Raw genomic sequence first — 24,357 nt, 5'->3', positions numbered from 1 at the left:
GAAAAGTTGGAACATGATTCCACTCTACCTTAAATAATGTGCAACACTGCAACAGTTTAGAAAATGTCTTAAGACGTTTCTCTTTGATGCTTAAAGTCATTCATAATATACCAAAACCCGGCCACTCTAAAGGACTCTGTCAGTCGCCATTCCGAGTGACGCTTCTCCCCTACCCTGAGCTGATTTGTTCTTTGTTTGTCTGTCCTTGTGAGCGCCCTGAGACCTTTTGGGTGAGTGTTGCGCTATATAAAAATGTATTTAGTTAGTTAGTTAGTTAGTTAGTAGGAAGAGAGCGGAGAAAGTGCTGTGGAGCAAGGCAGCAGGGATGCCTCCACCAGGCAGAGACGCAAGGCCCAGTCACACCACCTGGATATTTCATCATCGGGAAGCGAGGAGACTGGTGCCGTGTCTGTGACATCGGCCACAGCTGCTGAGGGGTGGTCCAAGAGGGCGAAGGTGGATGTGGACTCCTCAGCAGCAGGGAGGGGACAGGTGAGCAGGCACGGGGGACATCCACTACGGAAGACGCTCGGGAGTCATTCAGGTTGACGGAGGAGGAGGAGGGGGCCATAGTAACCCAGGCCATGGGGCCCAGCGGGGGTGGTGAGGTGGGTGTGACTGGAGCAGTTCTGACTTAGGGGCATGAGGCAGTGCAGGTCACCATGGAGGTGCCTGTGCCAAATCCTGTCCCTGGGCCACGGCCTGCACCAGTATGCACCTGCCAGCATGCCTCAGGCCGGACCCCGCCACAGGTGTCGGATGGTTCCACCCAGACCGACACCCCAATACCTGCGGCTGTTGCCATTCGACACAGAGTGGAACCCGTGCTGGCTGGTGGTGCGATGCGTACCACTCGCGTGCTTGCACATCATCTGGCTGACGTCTCCTCAACTTGCTGGCCGGAGTAGTTGTCTCGTTTGTGCTGTGTGGGCTGGACCCTAATGCAACCTCCTCCTCGTCTTCCCCCTCTGTGCGCCAGTCGTCCTCCGGGGTGCCTTCCAGCCCATTTACCACCAGGGCCCACTGTGCAACTGTCCCACCCATGGCAGCCCTTCTGGTGGAGCTAACATTCCTGCCTGACTTGGGAGTCAACAGTGGAACAGCTGAGGTGGTCACCATGCCGATCCAGGCTATGTCAGGAGCTGTAGCAATGGAGGGAGAGCAGGTGCCCAGCAGCAGGGCACGGGCCAAAAACACCCCCGGGTGATGTCATCAGCCCGGAGGGTGTCCTTACGAAGCAGGCACCGGGCAATTTGGCAGCAGCAGGATCAAAGTAGGAGGCTACTATACTCAGGGCATTCCATCTCAGGGAGGCAGATATCCGGCGTCAGGCAGGACGCAAATGTGGACCTTCGCACACGGATGTCTTCCGTGTTCGTGCGGTACCGGCAGCGAATAGGGGCATAGAGGCAGCGGACTCAGGAGGCAAGACTCACGATAGCCAGGGCGGAGATTGCACTGCATCGGGCAGATAGGCGGGCTGAGGTTCTCGAGGATACTTGCAGGGAGTGGGAGGGGATGGAGAGGACCATGCTGGAGTCCCTGCAAGCCCTCGAGGAGAGAGCAGAGGCCCGCCTAGGGGAATTGGACGCAGTGTTTGATGATGCCCTGGCCGAGACAGTGAGGGAGATTGGTGAGAAGGACTAGCCCGCTGACTTTGTAAATAGTTTTTTAGATTTAAGTTTCCATTGATTTTTATGATCATTTGGAGGTTGGATTTTGGACTTAACTCCATTTTTTTGTATATAGTTATTTATGTGTATGTTTACTTTTATTTATTATTTAATTTGGAGTGGACTCAGGACAATCCTCCATGTTTTCTTGTGAATAGTTTTTTGGTGTGTTTCAGGCTTACAGATGGACATGTATTTTTTTAGTGTATGTTTTTGAATACACATGGACATTTTTAATTTTTTATTGTACCTGGACTAATTTTCTGATTATTTTGACAGTATGTATGGCGATAATACAACTGTTTAATATATCTTTTTTTTATTGCCACAGTCAGTGTCTGTCAGTTATTTTTGCAGTGTGCATGTTTGGTGGTCCATTTAGTAGCACTGATCCTACCCATTGCTAGCCGTGTGGGGTTGCTTACTTGCATGTGTTATGTTCAGAGTTTATTCGCGGGGCGAACCAGTGGTAGTGTGTGAAGTGGGATTTTATGTGTGCACAGGCAAATGGCATTTCTTTTCACATGTGCAGCATCACTGTGTATTTGGCCACACTGTGTTTGTGAGTGAGGTGGGTGGGGTGACTGTGGGAGTGTTACATGTTCTGGACATTTGCACATGATGTGCTTGATGCTCTGTAACACACAGGTGGTGCTTTTCCAATTTACCAACATGTGTTTTACAGTTATCTTCATGTATGGTGTTGGTCAACCTCTCACACTGGGATACACTATTGCCATTTCATGGTATTTACACATTGGCTGCCCATTGTAGCTGACTTGGTGCTTGCTGCGCTGTCTGATTGCCAAGCACATGGCCATACCAGTGAAGTGTTTATCAGGGATTCTCTTCTAGGAATGGTAGCTCAATGAGGCTCAGGCTGTGGGGAACACTGCCAGTGTTTGTTCATGTGGCACACTTTGAAGGCATTAGGGATTCTGTCATTGGTGAACAATTTGTCCCTGGGTATTGATGCCATCACATTGTCAAATGTCCAGCAGGCACTCACTTTTACGTTCACTTGTTTCATGTGTATGTTGGGAGATGGTTGCGGACAGCTAAGCTGTTTGCCCAGCTGAGACACTCATGGATGTGAGCCAGATGAATGCATTGATTTTCGCTTTCAGGATATATGTTCCAGTGGATATTCTGGCTGGTGTCCCAACATGGCAGTCAAGGTGCACGACACACATTCGATGGCGTCCTGATGTGTCACTATGTCTGGCTTCATCATGCAGGTGATGTCCCATATGAAGGGGGCTTCCTGCAGGGTGGGGTCCCGGGTGATGGTGACTGGGTTGTTCCATGTGGAGGGGGTTGCCTGCAGGGTGGGGTCACGGGTGATGGGGCTTAGGGTGTACCATGTGGAGGGGGCTGCGTGCAGGGTGGGGTCACGGTAGCTGGGGGTGTCCCATGTGGAGGTGGCTGCCTGTAGAGTGGGGTCACGGGTGATGGGGGCTGGGTTCTGCCATGGTGAGGGGGCTGCCTGCAGGGTGGTGCCATTGGTGATGGGGGTTGGGGGTGTCTCATGTGGAGGAGGCTGTCTGCAGGGTGGGGTCACGGGTGATGGGGGCTGGGTTGTCCGATATGGAGGGAGCTGCCTGCAGGGTGGGGTCACGGGTGATGGAGCCTGGGGGTGTTCCATGCGGTGGGGGCTGCCTGCAGGGTGGGGTCACAGGGCTCACTTCATTTAAAAAACCCAGGACATCCTGTCCTCCCTCTGCACCCTCACCACTCCTCTCCCCTCTCCATCTGTGCTTCCTGACCCTCCTTTAGCCACCCCCCACCGCCCTTCTCGTCCTTTCCTCTTTTCTCCCCTGACGAGGTCGCTAGACAAGTCCGATCTATGAAAGCCTCATCAAAACAGGTTCATCCCTGTTCCTCTAAAAACATCAAGGACCACATTGACACTCTCGCTCCGGCCCTTGCTGATTTTTGCAACCACTCCTTTGCCTTAGGATCCTTGCCCTCCCCTCTGAAGCACTCCCTTGTGCATCATCTTCTCAAGAAACCCCCACAGCTGATCCTTCTTGTCCAGCTAACTATCGCCCAATTTCCATTACTCCCTTTCTGGGCAAACTCCTGGAAAAGTTGGCCATCCCTCAGCTTAACCTTCATTTCAATTCTGTTGGCTGTCTCCATGACCACCAGTCTGGCTTCGGAGCTGCCAGAAGCATGGAAACTGCTCTCCTGAACATCTGTGAAGATCTGCTCTCCAACCTTGACTCTAACATTCCCTCTGTCCTCATCCTCCTTGATCTCTCTTCTGCCTTCGACATGGTCAACCATACCATCCTGCTCAACCGTCTCCGTGAAAACCTGGGTATCATTGATCAGGCTGTGGCCTGGCTGACCTCTTTCATCTCAGATCGACCCTCCCACATCCAACTTGGGTCCTTCCTATCATTTATCTTCCTCTACCTGTGGTGTTCCCCAGGGGTCTAACCTCTCGCCCTGGCTTTTCAACCAATACCTGGCAACTCTCGCCCACTGCATTGCCATTTTATGCTCAAATTTCCAGTGCTACGCTGATGACACTCAACTCATTTTCAGGCTGCCCTCTGCCACCTCCTCTCCCTCTCTCAACTCTGATTGCCTAACTGCCATTCAAGATTGCTGTGCTGCCAATGATCTTTGTCTGCATGCCAGCAAGACGGAGCTCCTCCTCATCGGCACACCTTCACCATCCTTTCCCCTCACTCTCTGGCCGGCTTCTCTTGGTCCTCCTCCTATCCCCACCTGCGAGGCTAAGAACCTCAGGGTCATCTTTGACTCCACCCTTTCCTTCTCCGCCCACATCTCTGAGGTCTCTAAAAAGTCAAATTTCCTACTGCACCTCCTCAGAGGTACTCTGCCTTTCCTCTCCTTCCCCCAGAAGCTCATGGTATGCCAATCTCTGGTTCTCTCTAGGTTGGACTATTGTAACAGCCTCTTTCTAAATCTACCTGCCTCTACTCTCCGCCCTCTGCAACTAATCCAGAACAGGACTGCGAGACTTGTCCTTGGCCTCAAGCCCTAGGATCATATTTCTCCAGCTCTGAAATCTCTCCATTGGCTCCCAGTGGATGCAAGGATTAAATTCAAAACCCTCTACATTGTCCACAAGGCTTTCTGGGGCCTGGGTACAAAATACCTTCAGCTATCCCTCCGCAAATATCTCCCCTCTCGAGCTCTTCGCTCCTCTACCTCTAACTCCCTCAAGGTCAGTCATTTTTCAAAGAAACGAGCTGGGGTAGATCTCTGTCTTCGGCTGGGGACTCCCTCTGGAACAGCCTCCCTGCCACTCTAAAACTTGAGGAGAACCATCTCCAGTTCCGGAAGCACCTCAAGACCTTCCTCTTTTCTTCTGCCTTTACTCCCCCTCTCCCCTGCTGATCTGTTCTCTCTTGACACCGTGCACCTGGGCACCCTCTGTCCTCCAGGCCCAGGTACCTGCTCATCCTGCCACTCCCCCCCCGCACTGCCTCCTGCCTTTATTATTTATTTATTGTTATTTATCTGTTTCTCCTCTACTTCGCACTTTCCACTTCTCCCCCTTCGATGCACTTTTCCCCTCCCCCTCTCCCATGCACTTGCGCGTTCTCAATGTCACTGGGCCTAGTAAGATCGCTGTTTTGTTCTCCCCTTTTCCCCTCCCTTGCCTTGTCGCGCTCTGAAACACTTGTGTACGAGCGCGATAGAAATAAAATATCAATATCAATAACAGGTGATGGGGGCTGGGTTCTGCCATGGTGAGGGGGCTGCCTGCAGGGAGGTGTCACGGTTGATGGGGGTGTCCCATGTGGAGGGGGCTGCCTGCAGGGTGGGGTCATGGGTGATGGGGGCTGGTTTGTCCCATGTGGAGGGGGCTGCCTGCAGGGTAGGGTTACGGGTGATGGCGGCTGAGCTGTCTCATGCGGAGGGGGCTGCCTGCAGGGTGGGGTCAAGGGTGATGGGGGCTGGGTTGTCCCATGGTGAGGGGGCTTCCTGCAGGGTGGGGTCACGGGTGATGGGGGTGTCCCATGTGGAGGGGGCTGCCTGCAGGGTGAGGTCACAGGTAATGGGGGCTGGTTTGTCCCATGTGGAGGAGGCTGCCTGCAGGGTGGGGTCGTGGGTGATGGTGGCTGGGTTGTCCAACGTGGCGGGGGCTGCCTGCAGGTTGGGTCTGTTGGGTGTCCTGACCCATGTTTGAACTATTATGCTGCAACATTTGGTGCTGTGGGTTTAGGAAATCCAAGATGGCGGAAAAGCCCACATTTGTGCCAGGATCTAGGAAAATCGCGCAGTTTTTGCGCACACCAAAATGGTCGCCTGACCTACCACCCACCAGTGCGAGCGTGATGGGCCAGGAGTGCCATGAGTGGAATGCGTGCCAAAGGAAAAACAGCAGTGCCTGTTAGCTCAAAAAGCGCTTTGAAATCACCTTTGTTTCTCTGAAATGCAAGCTAAAAATGCCTATTTTAAACATTGCGAGATATTCAAATATCTCACTGAACACCAGCAGACATTTGGCAGAATGAAGTCTTGTGTGCATACAAAATCTGGGAAAAGAAAAAGCCTAAAATAATGTTCATAATGAAACTAGCTGAGCTGTGGATGTCAGCACCTTAAGTTAAATTGGACTGAAAGCCACTAAAATATAAATGTTTAAAATAAATGAGTAACCTACTGTTGAGTGTCACATAGTTTGCAACTGTTAAATGTCATAGTTTTGAACTTAGAATCAGCATTCTAGCTGCATGTGTAAAAATTGTAAGTTTGATTTAAATGAAGAAAAACTGGGAACAAAAGTGACATTTAGCTGGAGCCTGGCTTAAAGAGATTGAATTCTGCCCGGCAACTACCCCCGACAGGAGTGGAAACTTGCTCAGCCACTGCATTCCCAGGCCTGGCTGCCTTCTGCTGTTCCCACCAAAAGGAGATGACACATCCCTGATTGAATCAGGGGAGGAGCACCTGGGAGCAGGGAAATAGAACAATGAGCCTTCATTGGCTCAGGCAAATGTTAAATTAGGGGGGGTCGTAAATGGCTTCCTCTTGAGAGAAACTGGGAGGGGCAGTGCCTCTGTGAGCAACTTGAGTTGGAGGAAGTGGATAAACCAGAAATTCCACCATGTGCTTTGGGAAACCACACCCCTCTGGGCCAGAGCATAATTTTAAAAAGATGGATAATGCATAGTACGGACTTGTCAAAATTATATAATCAATATCATTATTCTGGTAATTTTTCTGTGCACATTTTAAGAGGTATTAGAACTCTGTGGTATGTTCTGGAGGATAGTAGCGGAAAATAGGTTGTTACTCCAAATGTATGTATGTTAAAAATCTGACACTTTATCATCTGATGCCCATATTCCTTGTGCATGTTTGTGTACATTCTGGAAAAGTTTAGAGGTTGTGTTCTTGATGAAAAGGGCAGAATTCTGTCATAAGTGGACACGACATCTTACAAAGACAGGGATCGGATGGTTTGGTGCTACAGAAAATATGTTAACTGGACATATAATATTAGAAAAATTGTACGTAGATAAATATGTATTTGGATCAAGAATAGATTTGTGTGCAAATTGACCAGGGGTGGATCCTCTGACCCATAAACTACCTCATCACGATGACACTCCATTTCCTTCCTTCAATCAAGGGAGAGAGGAGAGCTTGGCCAATGATAAGTTGTGAGGGGCAGGCTTAGTTATGCCACGCACACACCCATTTTCTAAAGACATAAAAGGAACACCAAAACCCAGGTAGAGACATTCACTTTCCACTTTCTTGCGACGCATTTTGCCGGACCAGACAATATCCAGAAGGACCATCTCCAGAATCAGAGACCAGACCACTCTGCAGTGCCAAGAACTTTTGCCAGAACCAGAGACCAGACCGCTGTGAAGTGCAGAGCAGAGCTGACCCAGAGAGCTGTGACTTCAGAACCACCCGCCAGGAGTCCAGTCCAAACCTGATCAGACCTTGACGGCGTATTTCAAATTTATAGTGTGAGTACTCAGCTAGAACTGTGCCAGAACTAATCTCTTAGTTTAAAATAATCTGATTCAAAACATTTGAACCTGTCCAGAACTGCATCCAAGGAATCGTGTGTTCATTCTGTCATTTCAAAGCTGTAAAAGTGTCATTTTGTCATTCTGAAGTTTACTTTAATTTCGAAAAACTACCTTTACAAATTCGTCTGTATCTTTTGAATCGGTGCTAGGAACGAGATTTAACTTTCATTTGAAAGCCAAGATTCTAATCTTTCCAATAAGCCTAAAACCGACTTTCTATTCCTTATAGTTATTCCGTAATCGCGCTCGACGCATTCGGAAAAATTGCCGCGAATTTGCGATTTGGCTCAAAGTTCTTCACCTGTCAAAATAGCCGCTTTCGCTTGAACTGCTAAAATTCATTTTCAACCTGCTAATCCCTCATTGAGCATTGCAAGTGTGACTTGAACTAATCTTAAATAGCTATCACCTACCCTGAACCTCCTATAGGGAATTAAAAGCATTAAAAGCATTTTTAGCATATTTTACTTCATTGCCACCACATTTAAAAGGATTTGCCTGCTTTAAAATCATACCAGTTTTCCTCTAAGCTCGCTGGGGGGAACTGGAACTTTGTATTGCATTTGGTTTGTATTCCTGAAATTGTGTGCTCTCCTTCCATCTCCTTATATTGCATTGGGGGGGAGTGAATTGCCACCAGGGGAAAAGTGAACATATTATCTCTTGTGAAACCCTATCAGTTATTTCTGTACTGCATTCTTTCCATCCTTGTTTTTCCTTGAAACCATAAAAGCATTCTCAATTACCTTTTCCTTCCTATATCAACTCCTAAGTCATTAAAAAAGCATACAATTGTCATATTATCCATTGTTGATCACCGTCATATTCTTAAGTGTGATATCAAATATTAATTTATTATAAAAGTGGGATATATATATATATATATATATATATATATATATATATATTGTTTAATTTTTCCAATAAATCTTTTAAATTGCAAAACAAACCTACTTCTTGGCTCAGTGAGGTCAGGGGGATTCAAAGAGAGGGGTGTTATATAAGGGTTTATCATCCAGAGTATAACTTGTCATAAAAATATATAAATAAGGGCTTCCCTTGGGCGTCCCAGACGAGGCACTGACTTAGTGGGATTGCTGAATAGAAGTCACTTAACAGGTCATGGGTGATGGGGGCTGGGTTGTCCCAGGGTGGGGTCATTGGTGATGGGAGCTGGGGTGGGGGAGTCCTGTCTGGAGGACCATTTGGCTGGGGGTGGTTGAGGCCCTGCATGGGAGGGCACGCGTTTTCTATGGGGTGCGCCCGGGGATCGCGGGGTGTTTCCTTGTGATCACGCTGTGTTGCGACCGGGGATCGCAGGGTGTTTTCACGTGATTACACTGGGGTGCGGATGGGGATCGTGGGGTGTTTTCACGCGATTACGCTGGGGTGCTCGCAGGGATTGCAAACTGTTTTCGTGCATTTATGCTGGGGTGCGGCCGGGGATGGCGGGGTGTTTTCGTGCAATTTCGCTGGGGTACGGGCGGGGATTGCGAGGTGTTTTCACGCCTTTACGCTGGGGAGCAGGCGGGGAACGCTGGGTGTTTTCGCGTGGTTACGTTGGGATTCGGCCAGGGATTGCAAGGTGTTTTCGCGCATTTACGCTGGGGTGTGGCTCGGGATCACAGGGTGTTTTCACACGATTACGCTGGGGTGCGGCCGGGGATCGCGGGATGTTTTCATGTGAATTTGCTAGGGGGGGCTGTATGCTGGCCCAGGCATGGCGCTGTGGCTTGCGTCTTGTTAGGCATTTCACTTGCTTTTTCCTGTGCGTGAGGGCATGTTGGGGGCGTTACTGGCGCAGCTTGCTGTTCCTTGCGCCACGGCTACTGATGCCTCAGGAAATCCATGAATACGTGTGCCGTGCAATCATTTCTCTGCGCCACAGCTGGTGCATGCTCCTTCTCGGTGCGCAGCGCTTGCGTCTTTTCTATGCCAGATTCTATGATTCGGGTCCAGTGGCTCTTCAAATGTCATTGGAGTTTTGTAGGTGAAACATGATATACATTGTTTTTGGTCAACCTGCACATCATGTTTGGTTTTCCTGACATTTTTCTGTGAGCAGTGATATATTTGTTTTTACTTTTTCTTTTTAAACCCGTTTTTATTTGCACACACCTGTGCATGTCGTTTTTGTTTTTCAATGTGTAAAATCATGTTTTCCATGTGACAGGGATCTCTGATTCCTCATTCTTTGGTAAATTAAAATGCTGCTTATTCATTGGTAATGACATGGGCCTTTCCACATCGCTCTTTAATTGTACTTGAAAAACAAAAACAAAGGCCAGGCCGTTTTTGTTTCAGTGTTTAAAAGCCTGCCATTCATGTGAAAGGGACTACTGTTTAGGGCCTTTAAATGCACCCACAAGGTGGAGGGGAGTGGATGACAGTGAGGACAGGCTGTCTTGAGTTTTGGTGGAGAAGGGGGGGCAGTGCAGAGGGCATGGCGGGGCAGCAGAGAGGAGGAGACTGCAGTAGGATTGGCAAGTTCTTTGTAGTTTTCATTCGTGTTATTTGTTGCCTCAGAGATGCAGGCTTGGACATGAGCCCTGAAGGGGATGAGGGGAAAGGCCATCGGATTTGACACTTCAATATGCACCTCTTGCAGTTGAGTGTTGGAGATGAAAGGGAAGGCCATCTGATTTGGCTCTTCAATGTCCACCTCATGCAGTTGAGTGGTGGAGATGAGGGAGAAAGCAATCACATTTGATTCATCCATATGCCCCTCTTGCGATTGAGACTTTGAGATGGCGGGGAAAGGCTGTTGAATTTGACTCTTCCATATGCACTTCTTACAGTTGAGTGGCAAAGAAGAGGCGGAAAGGCTATCAGATTTGTCTCTTCAATATGCACCCCTTGCAGTTAAGTGGTGAAGATGAGGGTATTGCACTCTGCCCCATGAACTACTTGCAGTTGAGTGTTGGAGATGGGGGAGCAAGCAATCACATTTGATTCATCCATATGCCCCTCTTGCGAATCGCTTGAGTGTTTGAGATGACACGGAAAGGCCATCAAATTTGAGTCCTCCATATGCACCTCTTACAGTTGAGTGGCGAAGAAGAGGAGGAAAGGCTATCAGATTGGTCTGTTCAATATGCACCTCTTGCAGTTGAGTGTTGGAGATGAGGGAGCAAACAATCACCTTTGATTCATCCATATGCCCCTCTTTTGTGATTGAGTGTTTCAGATGACAGGGAAAGGCCATCGCATTTGACTCCTCGATGTGGACCTCTTACAGTTGAGTGGCGTAGAAGAGGGGGAAAGGCTATCAGATTTGGCTGTTCAATATACACCTCTTGCAGTTGAGTGGTGGAGATAAGGGGATTTGACTCAGCCACATGCACCTCTTGCAGTTGAGCGTTGGAGATGAGGGGAAATGCTGTTGATTTGACTCCTCCTTATGCACCACTTGCAGTTGAGTGGTGAAGATGAGGGATCAAGCAATCACCTTTGATTCATCCATATGCCCCTCTTTTGCGATTGAGTGTTAGAGATGACAGGGAAAGGCCATCGAATTTGACTCCTCCATGTGCACCTCTTACAGTTGAGTGGCGAAGAAGAGGGGGAAAGGCTATCAGATTTGGCTCTTCCATATGCAGCTCTTCCAGTTGAGTTAGGAAGATACAATATATGCACATTTTGGCAGTCCTACATGTTCATGCCTTTAAAACCCTTTAAGTGGTAGGGTATTATGCAAGTTTATGCAAAAAGGACGAGCATACTCGTCCTTGGCACTTAATTAAGTCACGTCCCAGTAATGGCTCCACTTCGAAGATGCCTTAAGAAATCAGTAAATGAAAATCGTATACGTCATTAGCGATTTCATCAATCACTATGGTAGATGTAATAAAAAACGGGCAAAGACTAGCCTACAGGGAAATCAATGACATGTATGCGGTGCAGAGATCTCTGAAAACATTGGACAAGGCTGGGGCAGAGTCGGTCACCAACGGGTAAAGAGAGGCGTGTTCTGGGGGGGGGGGAGACTGCGGGGTGGATAAAGGGTGTGTGCTTTATTTATAGCCGCCTTCCTTGACGTTCCTGAATGTAGGGTCAACTCGTGGCGCCTGTCAGATCAAGTTTTTCCCAGCATTGAAAAGCATTTGTACACAACGTTTTTGTTACGATCAACACAGAACATAGAACACTGTGAAATGCTGAAACGTGCAAAAGGTTCATTCGTAACGCACGAATTGGCTGAATTCGCCAAGCCTCGCGTTTTGGACTTTAGTGCGTGCTATTGTTGCTATACTCCGTTTATTATAACAGCAAAATACTAATTATGTATGCATAACGATTCGCCTGCATGTAAATTAAAAGTTTAGAATCACACGCGCCAGCTGACCACGTTACAGTTAAAATACACATAACTCCATCACGGTTTAATCTTTGCCCGCGCTCTGGTCAAAACCAGAGAGCAGTCGTGTCGCTCCCATTTTCTGTCACAGAATCTCCTTTTTGTGTCGTCCTTAGCATGTTCTCCCTGAGGGTATTTATTTTGAAAGAAAAGGCAGCACGCACCTCCTTGTGGCCCCTGCTGCGGTGTCGTTTTACTAAATAAACGAAAATGGAGACACACCCTCTAAAAATCCAGGAAGGTCTTAAAAATCAGAGCCCGGGGCTGGAAATTCTAATACAGGCAACTTTCACTGGCGGAGGAGAGGGGGAGGGAGGGGTGGAGGGGAGCAAAAAGATACTATTTTTGCGGGCCCTGCCCCTGCGTGGGCATGTGAAGGAGCAGTGATTTGAGGGAGGGGGTGGGGGGTGGGGGGCGGCAGCTTCTTTTTCTTCTTCGGCGCCCGCAGACACTGGCAGCAAATGTGGCAAAGGCTGGTTTGAGAGAGAGGCGCCTTGGAGGAGGAGGAGGGGGATGGGGATGGGAGTGGGGAGGGAGGCCACGGAGGGGTCAATGTGAGAGGAGGGCCTCGCGCAGCGGGAGGAGAGCTGCGCTGCGCAGCCCAGGCTCGTGCCGCTCAGAGCGCGCAGCAGCGGACGGGGCTGCAGCAGCTGTAGCAGCAGCAGCAGCAGGCTTGGGCAGGCCGGGGGTGGGACCCAACCTGCGCCCGAGCTGGCCTCCTTGCTAAGCAGCCTCCCCCTTCTGCCAGCGCCGCCGCCTTGATGGATTGACTGGAGATGGATCGGATTACAGCCTGTGCCCAGCTCCGGCTTGTTTTCCTCCTGTTCTTGGAACGGTCTGGACGAGTTTGGGGATTGTTTTGGTGGGAGCCTCGGCGGCCACGGAGGGAGCACGGGGGAGATTGCTGAGGGGCGCCCGTTCCTTATGAGGTAAGAGGGTCGGGAGGGGGAGCCAGGGCTGCCTGGCATCCGCGGTGCGGCGGGATAACTTGTGCCGGACGGACCGTGCCTGGGGGGGTCGGTGGGGGTGTTAGGGGGTCGGAGCACCCTGGACTTCATGCACGGGGCTCCGATCCCCGTGCACTGGCCGGCTGCGCGCCCGCGCAACGGAGCGCCGAGGATGCAAGTTGCAGTGAGTTTTGGCAGCGCTCCTGCAAGCCCGGGTGTTTGCAGAGGTGTGCTTGGGGGGGGGGGGGGGGCGTGAATTTGGTGCTGGCGGCGGGTGGGTAAGGAGAAGCTGTTGCATGGCAGGGAATTGGGCTCTGGGTGATGAGGGAGAGCGGGGGATCGGGCGATAGAGGTTAGATGGTCGCAAGGTGGGGCATGCGTATTTTTTTAGGGGGACATAATAATTGGGGGGCCGGCCCCGTAAACAATGATCGGGTCAGGCCCCATTGATTTGTAGGTGGTAGGTGAAGGAGGCTCGCTGTTTATGGGTATGACACGTGGTATATGCTTGAGGCGATTAGAAGGGGGTGGGTTAGTGAAGGTTTGGGGGAGGATTGTGCACATTGGGTATTTTATGTGAAGCCCGCGTAGGTCGTGAGGCTGGGGGGGGAGATCTGGGGATTGCATTATATTCTAAGACTCCGGGAGAGGGGAAGAAGAACGAGGGGTCGCAGCAGATGCGGTAGGTGAAGTGGGGGTAGCGGCGCTATTTACTTGTGGTAGACACCGGGCGGGGCTGATCCATACGGGGCACCTAATCACTTATTGAAGATTTTCAGGCTGTGGGGGTCGACTATAAAGCCGAGGAGGGCCGTGTGAGGGTAAACAAACGAGTTGGGATTAGGGAGGGTATTTAATTGCAGGGGGAGGGGACTGGTGTCTGAGGGCTGGGTGGGGGAGGGGTGTTGTGACGCCGCCCGTGCCATTTGATCGCGCCCCAGGCTTTGAAGAGCAGAGCACTGATTGCAGCTGGGCCCCTCAGGACAGAGCCGGTGTCTGTGCTCGGGGAAGGATTGACCCCCCCCCCTCCCCTCCCCACCCACCGTGGGCTGCTGTTCTGATCAGACTGGCAGAACCCAGCCTGCGCGAATGCCCAGCTGTCTCTGGGCTGGCCGTGCCGGGGAAATGGGAGACTTTAAACTTAACAAAGGCTTATCAGAGGGGCTGGCGCCAGGGCCCTAGGGTGGGCCTCTGCTGCACCCACCCCCTGGCACAGAAGGGCAGATCTCCCGCGCACAGTCCATGCTTCAGACCCCTCCCTTTTCTCATGTACCCCAAGGGCTGTGTTGCTGATGCCTCGCCCTTCTGGCTGATCCGAAATCCACACTATTTATGTGTTAAATGAATCCCTGCGCACTGGAGCTTATTATGATTAATTTTGTGAGAAATCGAGCATGCGCGCGCACCAATATTCGGTTTTAAATCTGTCTTCTTGCGTGGCTCCTTTTTTATTGGATTAGACAGTCTGGCACCAAGGGCATATTGCCCCCCCCCGAATGCTACGTGTTAGAATAGAACTTTAAAGCTGTGCTTTCATATTCTATGCCATACTCTCCTGTCCATATATATGGTCGGTGCTATAAGATCAATAAGCGAAAACGGCATTTGGGTTGCGTCTATACCCCGGGCTTGCCCCGTGCCCCTTCTGCATGCTAGTTCATGGCTGGCATATAGCTATGCATGTTAGAAGCTCAGCTGGCACCATTTCCATACTGCGCGTTAATTGGTAGACGCAGTCTGGGGTGGCATGGTTTCTGTACATGCTAGATACATAACCAAGAACATAAATTCCCTCCTCTTCTGTCACATATTGCACCCGCCAACCGCCTTTAAGTCTATGATGGAATCATAGCTTTGGACTGGCATCCCTCTAGAAACCTGTTTAGCATGGCAGATCCGTAGCCTTGGACTGGCATCCCTCTAGCAACCTGTTTAGCATGGCAGATCCATAGTTTGGACTGGCATCCCTCTAGCAACCTGTTTAGCATGGCAGATCCATAGCCTGTACTGGCATCCCTCTAGCAACCTGTTTATCATGGCAGATCCATAGCCTTGGACTGGCATCCCTCTAGCAACCTGTTTAGCATGGCAGATCCATAACTTGTACTGGGTTCCCTCTAGCAACCTGTTTAGCATGGCAGATAGATCCATAGCCTTGGACTGGCATCCCTCTAGCAACCTGTTTAGCATGGCAGATCCATAGCTTGGACTGGCATCCCTCTAGCAACCTGTTTATCATGGCAGATCCATAGCCTTGGACTAGCATTCCTCTAGCAACCTGTTTAGCATGGCAGATCCATAGCCCTGGACTGGCATCCCTCTAGCAACCTGTTTAGCATGGCAGATCCATAGCTTGGGATGGCATCCCTTCAGCAACCTGTATTGCATGGCAGGTCTATAGCTGGGGCTGCCATTCCTCCAGCAATCTGTATTGCATGACATGTCTATAGCATGGACTGGCAGCCCTGCAGCAACCTGTATTGCATGACAGGTCTATTGCTCGGACTGGCATCCCATCAACAACCTGTATTGCATTGACAGGTCTATAGCTTGGACTGGCAATCCACCAACAACCTGTATTGCATGACAGGTCTATAGCTTGGACTGGCAATCCACCAGCAGCCTGTATTGCATGACTGGTCGATAGCGTGTGTGCTGGCCTCCCTCCAGGAGTCCTGCCTTAAATGCAATGTCTGTTGTCATCGAGTGCCTCAGATTCACAGCTTGGATTGGCATCGCTCAAGCAGCCTGTAGTGCATGACATATCCATTGCTTATGCTGGGATGTCTCCTCCAGCAGTCTGTATGGCATGGTAGACCCGCAGCTTATGTTGGCATCCCCCCAGTAGTCTGTATTGCATGGTAGACCCGCAGCTTATGTTGGCATCCCCCCAGTAGTCTGTATTGCATGGTAGACCCGCAGCTTCTGTTGGCTTCTCCAGCAGTCTGTATTGCGTGGTAGACCCGCAGTTTATGCTGGCATCTCCCCCAGCAGTCTGTATGGTGTGGTAGACCCGCAGTTTATGCTTGCATCCCTCCCCCCCAGCAGTCTGTATTGCACGGTAGACCCGCAGCTTTTTCTGGCATCTCCTCCAGTAGTCTGTATTGCATTGCAGACCCGCAGTTTATGCTGGCATCTCCCCCAGCAGTCTGTATTACATGGTAGACCCGCAGGTTATGCTGGCACCTCCCATCTCCCCCAGCAGTCTCTATTGCATGGTAGACCCGCAGCTTATTCTGGTATCTCCTCCAGCAGTCTGTATGGCATGGTAGACCCACAGCTTATGCTGGCATCCCCCCCAACAGTCTCTATTGCATGGTAGACCCGCAGTTTATGCTGGCATCACCCCCAGCATTCTGTATTGTGTGGTAGACCCGCAGTTTATGCTGGCATCTCCCCCAGCAGTCTGTATGGTGTGGTAGACCCGCAGCTTATGCTGGCATCTCCCCCGGCAGTCTGTATTGCACGGTAGACCCGCAGCTTATGCTGGTATCTCCCCCAGCAGTCTGTATTGCATGGTAGCCTGGCAGCTTATGCTGGCATCCCCCCCAGCACTCTGTACTGCACGGTAGACCCGCAGCTTTTTCTGGCATCTCCTCCAGCAGTCTATATTGCATGGTAGACCCGCAGTTTATGCTGGCATCTCCCCCAGCAGTTTGTATTACATGGTAGACCCGCAGGTTATGCTGGCATCTCCCATCTCCCCCAGCAGTCTCTATTTCATGGTAGACCCGCAGCTTATTCTGGCATCTCCTCCAGCAGTCTGTATGGCATGGTAGACCCGCAGCTTTTTCTGGCATCTCCCCCAGCAGTCTGTATTGCATGGTAGACCCGCAGTTTATGCTGGCATCTCCCCCAGCAGTCTTTATTGTGTGGTAAACCCTCATCTTATGCTGGCATCCCCCCCAGCAGTCTGTATTGCACGGTAGACCCGTACCTTATTCTGGCATCTTCTCCAGCAGTTTGTATTGCATGGTAGACCCGCATCTTATGCTGGCATCTCCCATCTCCTCCAGCGGTCTCTATTGCATGGTAGACCAGCAGCTTATTCTGGCATCTCCTCCAGCAGTCTGTATTGTATGGTAGACCCGCATTTTATGCTGGCATCTCCTCCTGTATTGCATGGTAGATCTATAGCATGGATTGCATCCATCCAGCAGTCTGTACCATGTGTTTGATCCATAGCTTGTGCTGGGTCTGTCTTAAATACAAGGTCTATTGAGTTCCTCAGATTCACATCTTATAATGGCATCCCCTTGGCAGTCTATATTTATTCATTTATTTACTGTGCATTTGTTAAGCGCTTATACAACAAGTAAAATTGTGTTTCAAAGCGCCCACACGGCAACAGGGAGGGAACATGGGATTGAAAAACAATATACACGCTGGAAGATAAAGACGAACCTTCTACTGTGTTTCACGCTGGCACTCGTCCAGCAGTCCATATTATGCTGTAGATGCATAGGCTGTGACGACCTCCAGCAGTCTTTCATGCAAGATCCATTGCCTGTTATTGAGTGCCTCAGAGTCACAGCTTGGACTGGCCTCCCTCCGGCAGTCCATATTGTATGATGACCGCGTGGCTTGTACTGGTATTCATCCAACAGTCTGCATGAAATGCCTGATCCATAACTGGTGCAGGTACCCCTCCATTAGTCTCTATTACATCCTAAATCAGTACCCTTTAATGTCATCCACTTCACATTCAGTATCATATGCCCGGTGCTTATGCTATGCTGGCACTCCTGCATCAGTCTGTATTATGGGTTAGTTGGCGATCATTTTCTGTCATCTCCCCGCAGTAGTCTGCATTACATGTGAATTCCATAGGCCGTGTTGGCTTTCCCCCCAGCAGTCTGTACTGTGCGCTAGATCCATGGCCTGTCTGGCACTGTTGCAGAAGTCAGTTTTATGTGCCACATCCATGGGGTGTGAAGTAGGTGCAAAGAAATATTTATTTCAAAACCCTTCTGTTTTACAGTTAAACATATGTTTACCTTCCTTTTTAAATTCTCATTTTGGAAATGGGACTTGGTATTTTACTCCTTAAAAATCATTTTACCTTCAAAAAATAGAGAGTAAAATACTCCCACTTTAAAAACCTTATCTGGAACAAGGCCCGCTTGTCGGTTTCGTTCCCACCCTCTGTGCTCCATGTTAGATCAATGTCAATTGGCTAGTTTGTAAGGCACTAGATTAACAAGCAAAACAGTGATCCTTCTCAGCCTGTGTCACCTGTAAGGTGGATGGACTGCGATCTGTTGCCTCCTCGTGCCGCCTGATGGCTACACAGAATGGGCTGTGATCTTTTCCATCCTGTGTCGAATGTTAGGTCTGTGAGATGGACTGGGAATGGGGGTCGTTCCTAGCATGTCTGACATGTTAGGTCCATAGTGTGACTAGGATGACTAGGTTGTTCCTTTCCCCAACACTGCTACGCCTCATGTAACCAGGAGCAATGTCGGTACCTGTAACATGTAACATCGCCTCGATTACCTTGGGCTGCCAGTGTGCTTTATACATTCAAATAAATAAAAAATAAAATAGGATAAGTTTCATAGGATGCAATGGGATTTTTCCCATCCTGTTACACTTGTAAGGTGATCCTTAGTATGGAATGAGATCTTTGTCACCTCGGATCACCTGTTAGGTCTAGATGATGGACTGGATTCTTGACCCCTTGATGGGTCTTTAGAGTGGACTGGGATTGTGGTCTTGTGTGAACTATGTGACATGTTAGGGCCACAGGATGGACTGCAATATTTCCCATCCTTCGTCGCACTTAAGGTCCATTGGATTGGCTGGGCTCTTTCCCAGCCTGTGCCACCTTTAAGTTCCTGTGTGCCATGTTGGGCCCATGGGATGCTCTGCATCAATCGTGAGATCCAGGTTGCATGCGAGATCTCTGCAGGGGCTCCCACGGCCTGTGTTTATTGGCAATGAAACTTGCTTCATGAGAACTACTGCACAAGGAAATATGGAGCTGGGGCATTCCCGCGGGTGGGGGCTATCCAAAGTCCTGGATCATTGGATCGTTTAGTGCAGCAAATGCTGGTGAGGAAGCAGCTGCAAACAGTAAATGGGGACCACACAAAATAGACAATTAAATGTTGGACTGAAAGGTTGACCTGCAATCCATACCCACGTTTAGTGTAATGTGTTTGACCACCCCTCCCCATCAGGATGATTTTTTTTCTGCACATGTGTTACATGCACGGCCATAGGTTTGGATGTTCATGTTTCCCACTGGCAACTCAGACTCATAATGTATGTTAGATGCGGGGCGTGCCCCTTCCCTTGCCCGCGCTTTGTGTCAGATGCCAGGCTGGAGTTGTCAGTTGTGTTGACATTGTCCATTTTGGGCAGCTGGCCTGCTACCATCTGTCCCTGTTGTCCTTGGTACAGGGGCAGGGCTGGAACTGCAGGCTGAGCTGGCCGGAGTCCCCTTGTCGCGTTAATAGTCGCAGGTGCGGAAGTCCTCAAATCTCCTTATATTGTGTGTGCTCGCGATCAGGTGGGCATTACCCCCCCCTCCCCCCCACCCCTCCGCAGTGCTGCTTGCCACTGACGGTGCTGCGCGTCGTATACCTACCATGTATGCTAAGTGTTGATTCAAAGACTCTGTAGTGTTTGAAACACTAGCATCTTGCCAAGTGTACCTCACTGCCATTACTTTTCCACGCCCGCTGTGAGTGCCTCATTGTGCACGGCACTGTCCACATTTTTGTTGTTGCTTCTCAGATTCCTGACCCCCTCCACCCCTCCAACCCGCTATCCGTTGGTCTCCTATTCTGTTCGCTAAAATCAGTGTTGTTAAATATCAGTTCCATATAGCGCACGATCGCCGATTCCTCCCGCCTCTAAGCACTGTTATCTGTGGTGTTAATGTCGCCCAATGGAATTGTGCAGAACGAGGATCAGCTACGTCCCCCTCCAGGACTTGAACCTGTGACTTCTGGTTGCACACAGATAGCTCTGGATGCATGCACTTTACTTGCTGAGTGAAGATTCCCTGTACTCTCCTAGAGAGATATCTCTGTTTCCACGTGTCTGTCTGTGTTTGACAGAATCCATTTGCTGTCTCGGTTGCTATCACCGTGCTTTCTACATCGGTATTTCTCGGAATCATTCTGTATGGCACCCAGTGCAATGGGGGACTACCCCGCGCAATATGAAGAAATGTTGTGCACACCCCCCTGATGCGTCCACGCCTACACGCTGCTTTGGGTTAGTTAGTGCCTGCAGCCTGCTGCCACAGAAGCTCCAGGCTGCTGTGGCTTCAAGCGTTGTGTGCCTGCGAGGAGTGATTTAGCAGAGAAGCATGCCTCGCCCCTCCCCCTCCTCTCATCCCTGGTAATGGCTGCGGCTCTGGGGCATGTAGGCAGGCTATATTTCAAGCTGTCCATCAATTATGCATGGCAACAAATAAGAGGCGATTCTGGTTGCAGCCATGGCCTGGCCCGCGCGCCCTGTGTCGGGCGAGGAAAGTCCTGCTTTGTGTGCGTGTAAAGTGGATCAACTTTTTTTTTTGTTTTTGTGTCGTGAATGGGGAAACTGATATGGGGGGCATTGGCGCACTGATTGGGAAGGACGCGGAGCCGCTTTATTATTTATGCGCTCTGAATGGAGCCTAAAGGTCACACAGATATAAAAGTCGTGGCTTGTTGCTGTCTGAAAGAGCCCCCGCTTGGGACTCCATTCATTAGCATTGTGCTTGTCTGGCTAGCAAGTCGCCAAAAAGGCCTCTTTAAATCAGAAATATTGTAAAATTCTTTTGTCAACAGTGCACCATCTTTCATTTACCCGCCAAAAACTAAAATATGTTTGTGTATTTTTTTTTAAATTTCAAATACTACCTACGTCGGCCCTTGATCCACAGTGAGCATGCACTACTTGAAATACGAACAACTGTTCATTATTATAGCTCTTAGAAGCAGGCGGATTCCGACAGGAAGCACTTCATAACTTACACTGTGTTAAGTATGACTTGTGCGTTCATATAGTCCTGCTAGATCAGTAGCAACAGTTGGCGCAGCACCGATATTCTTTTTTGTGTGATAAGTAGTGCGAGAGTGAAAAACAAGGCGTTCTTTCTAGGGCACTGCCAGCACTGTGGCGTCTTTCAGTGCTGCTTAGGCCTGCTTTGGCCCTTTGTCCCTGAATGAATGGAACTTCCGTGTAGTGCAGCGCTGTCTTCAGGCTTAGAGGCGCATCTGGGGGCGGCGTGTGTGCAGCCCGCTCAGGCTAGCGGTGCTAGGCCGCGCCGTCCCCTTTTGTGTTCGGGGGAGAACAGGCTGCCCCCTTATTCTCGCTCTAGTCCGCCTTTCACGGTGCGATGCATTTCATGCCGTACATGGGCCTCCCTGTCAGCTGGGCATTAGACGACCACGAGAGGGGAGGGGCGCGGTGGGTGTCTCTGAGTTGTAGACATTAATTCCATAAACATTTTCTCTCGCTTCGCTGAACGCATACCATAACACTGGCTCGACTGTTCAACTCTGGTGCTCTGCATTTCATAACCGGTACTAGCACGGTAGACACCGGGACCTGGCACTGCAAACTACATAGCCCCAGCCTTCACGGCGTCTTGTGTGACAGGATGTGCACCTTTTGTGTCTGTTCAGTTTTTGGCAGGGCTGAGTGAACCTTCCCCCCAGCTGCCTTGCCAACAAAGATATTTCCACACGCGAGGCCTGCAACGAAGTGTGCACGCCAGCAACGCAGCCCCTTTCCCAACCCCCTGAGCTTGCTGCGCGACTCCAGCTGCCTGCATCTGCGCTCCCGCCTGTCTTCTGATTCGTGTGGACGCACCCCTCCCCCGTTGTGCTGGTGTGGGGTGGCTTCAAGAAGACATCCCAGCTTTGAGATGGTGCGGCCACTTTGATGCACTGGCTTGAAGTTACCTCTAATAGAATTGCAGAGTAGTACCACGTTGGTTCTTTTGTTTGTGACTGTTGTCATGGAGACTTTTTATGCGTGAGATATTGCTGGTTGTTTGGCATTTTCGTTTGACTTTACAACTGTTGCAGACAAATCTCGCCATTCTTTTAAGATCTGTTGAACTGGCTTATCATTTGGATGACTTTGGGAGAATTAATGTAATCGTTTTTTGAATGATTTCTTTTGATTTTTTTTTTGGTTGGGCTTTAAATTGTTTTCTTTAAACTTTTTTCATTCTGACTCGTCCATTTGGGAACATATTTATTGGGCAAAATAACTTGATTTTTGAGTAATTCATGAATTCAAAAACGATTGCGTTATTTTATGTGCCTTTTTTTATGTGCCTTTTTCAATTCGTGTAATCACGTGGAAAAATGTACCAAGACTCACTTGAGGAAGAGTTGTGGGCTTCAAAATGGAGAAATGTACAAAAATAAACATTCTGTTTAATGATTATTCTCAATAAAAGGACATTTGTCATTAATCCGTGCATCAGAACATGAATAAATATGCACTATTATATAACAAAATTAGTGTGAAATCAAATTTCGGATTCACTGAACTGGAACACTGGTACTTTGAATCACCAGTTGCACGAGAAACGTGTATACCTTGGGCCGGGAAAGATGGGTGAATGAATAAAACAAGATCAAATATAAGATGTTTTTACACTCTAAGGGCCTGATTCATGGAAAAGTGCAAATTTCTTCCGCAATTGCTGCACAACGCGAACGACACTGAGCGAGCCTGCGCGCAGAATAAAAAATGCGCTTCCCACATATTCATAGAATCTACTGTACGAAGTGACTGTATTCGCAAGTCACGCCGGGAACGCCCCCGCGCAAAGCACAAACAACCAGTACAGCTTCGAACAGTGTGTGGGGTCTCCCGCGAGCAAGCTTGCATCTCGGGGACCCTGCGCAAGGTCCCCCATAACTGTTGCCGGCACCCCGCCAATATGCTCATGATACTATGGAACTCGGGTTAAACTTGGGAAATCTGCGTGCAAACCCTGTAAACCTTTCCCGTATACTGCATACGTGCAAGTTGGATCAGAACCCTGGTTGCCTACACACGTACCCCTAAATCCGTCATGCGTACCCACCTCCGTGCTACAACTCCTATGCGCAAGTATCCTTACGCCTGATTTCGGGTGCTGTAGTGATCAAGGGATTTGCGTAGCCATTCCTATGCCGAGAAGGCTGCGTAGGTGGTCCCATGAATACATGTCGTTTGGCGTAAATGTGGGCGTGCGAGGGTTGTAACGCCCGCTTTTTCGCATGTTGTTCCCCATTTTCTGTGTTCCTTCCCAGCCCTCTGTGCAAGCCACGCCCTCACTCTGCATGGTGTCTCGTGCAAGGTGCTCAACGGCAAGTCCTGCGCATTCGATTCCATGAATCGACGAACAGAGATTTGCACGCAGTTTGGTGCGTAAATTCCCTATTTCCCATGCAAATAAATCCATGAATCGGCCCCTTAAAGTTTAATAGTAGAACAGGAAGATAAAATAACACTTCTCTCCCCCATCATTTTGGGACAAATCTCATCCCAAGTGATTATGTCATTCTAAACTCTTCTGGTCTTTCCACTCTTTTTATTTATGAGGCATCATAGACGGGAGGGAGGAGGGCTTTAGTGACTGGATCCCCCATCAATAGTTTAAGAAGAAAAGGCGAGCAGTCAGGTCTACGCTTGCAGAGCACACCTTTCACCCATTGCTGTTAGCAGGGCAAACATACGCCCTCCACCTCGGAGAGAGATTAATATTGTGCTCCCAGAGAGTTTGACAATAGCTAAGAGAGTGCAATATTTACCCAGGGTTGACTATGTATATATTTAGTACAGCGCGTGCAATTAACTTCTGGAAAGTAGGCTTTTATGAAACCTGCAGCTGGAAGGGATGAGCTGTCTTTAATGCCCCGGATAAGCCGGCGCAGTTATGCCCAAAACCCGCCTAAACCACTTTGTTGCGTCCCTACTCGCCCCGTGAATAGCTGCCAGTCCAAAGTTCAGGAAAGTTTCCTGTGTTCTGATTGGCCCCCGAGTCGCGCTCGCGCAACCAGTGCTGAGTGGAAATCACGCTGGCACTGCATCCTCTTCTTGCCACAGTTCGGGCCTTATGCCCACCCATATCACGCACTGAAAGAAATCACTTCACATTTAACGCTAACGCAGAACATTGCTTTCTTTTCTCCACTTACTAAGTTTCCTCGCTGCAAAAAAGTAACCAGAGGGAGCAACCAAAGGGCTACTACATATGCAAGGCGAGTTGTTTCATTGAACTCGTTTTTTTTATTTTTTGTTCTGTCAGTCTTTTGCTAACCAACCCAGATTACCATTTTAACAACCCTGAAGTGAACTCCTGCCTTTCACTGGACCATGGACTGTGTGTGTGTAGGCCATCC

The 24,357-nt window shown here is 49.5% G+C and overlaps 1 protein-coding gene across 4 annotated transcripts in view; it reads left to right on the top strand.

Moving 5' to 3' along the window:
* The first annotated feature begins 12,685 nt into the window (after window positions 1-12,685).
* The window catches only part of SEMA6D (semaphorin 6D), a 138,374-nt gene continuing 126,702 nt past the window's right edge, over window positions 12,686-24,357 (top strand). For 2 of the 4 annotated variants that reach the window (XM_069624803.1, XM_069624804.1), the window contains exon 1: window positions 12,863-12,994. The gene's annotated coding sequence lies outside the window, so the exon portion shown is untranslated. Of the gene's footprint in view, window positions 12,995-24,357 lie in introns of all 4 variants that reach the window. The other 2 variants (XM_069624802.1, XM_069624805.1) reach the window with 2 other exon arrangements.

The sequence above is a fragment of the Ambystoma mexicanum genome, chromosome 11, assembly GCF_040938575.1.
Source record: "Ambystoma mexicanum isolate Mex_15411 chromosome 11, UKY_AmexF1_1, whole genome shotgun sequence".
Classification (NCBI taxonomy): domain Eukaryota; kingdom Metazoa; phylum Chordata; class Amphibia; order Caudata; family Ambystomatidae; genus Ambystoma; species Ambystoma mexicanum.
The sequence above is the reverse complement of the archived record's forward strand: the minus strand, read 5'-3'. Positions and strand labels throughout refer to the sequence as shown.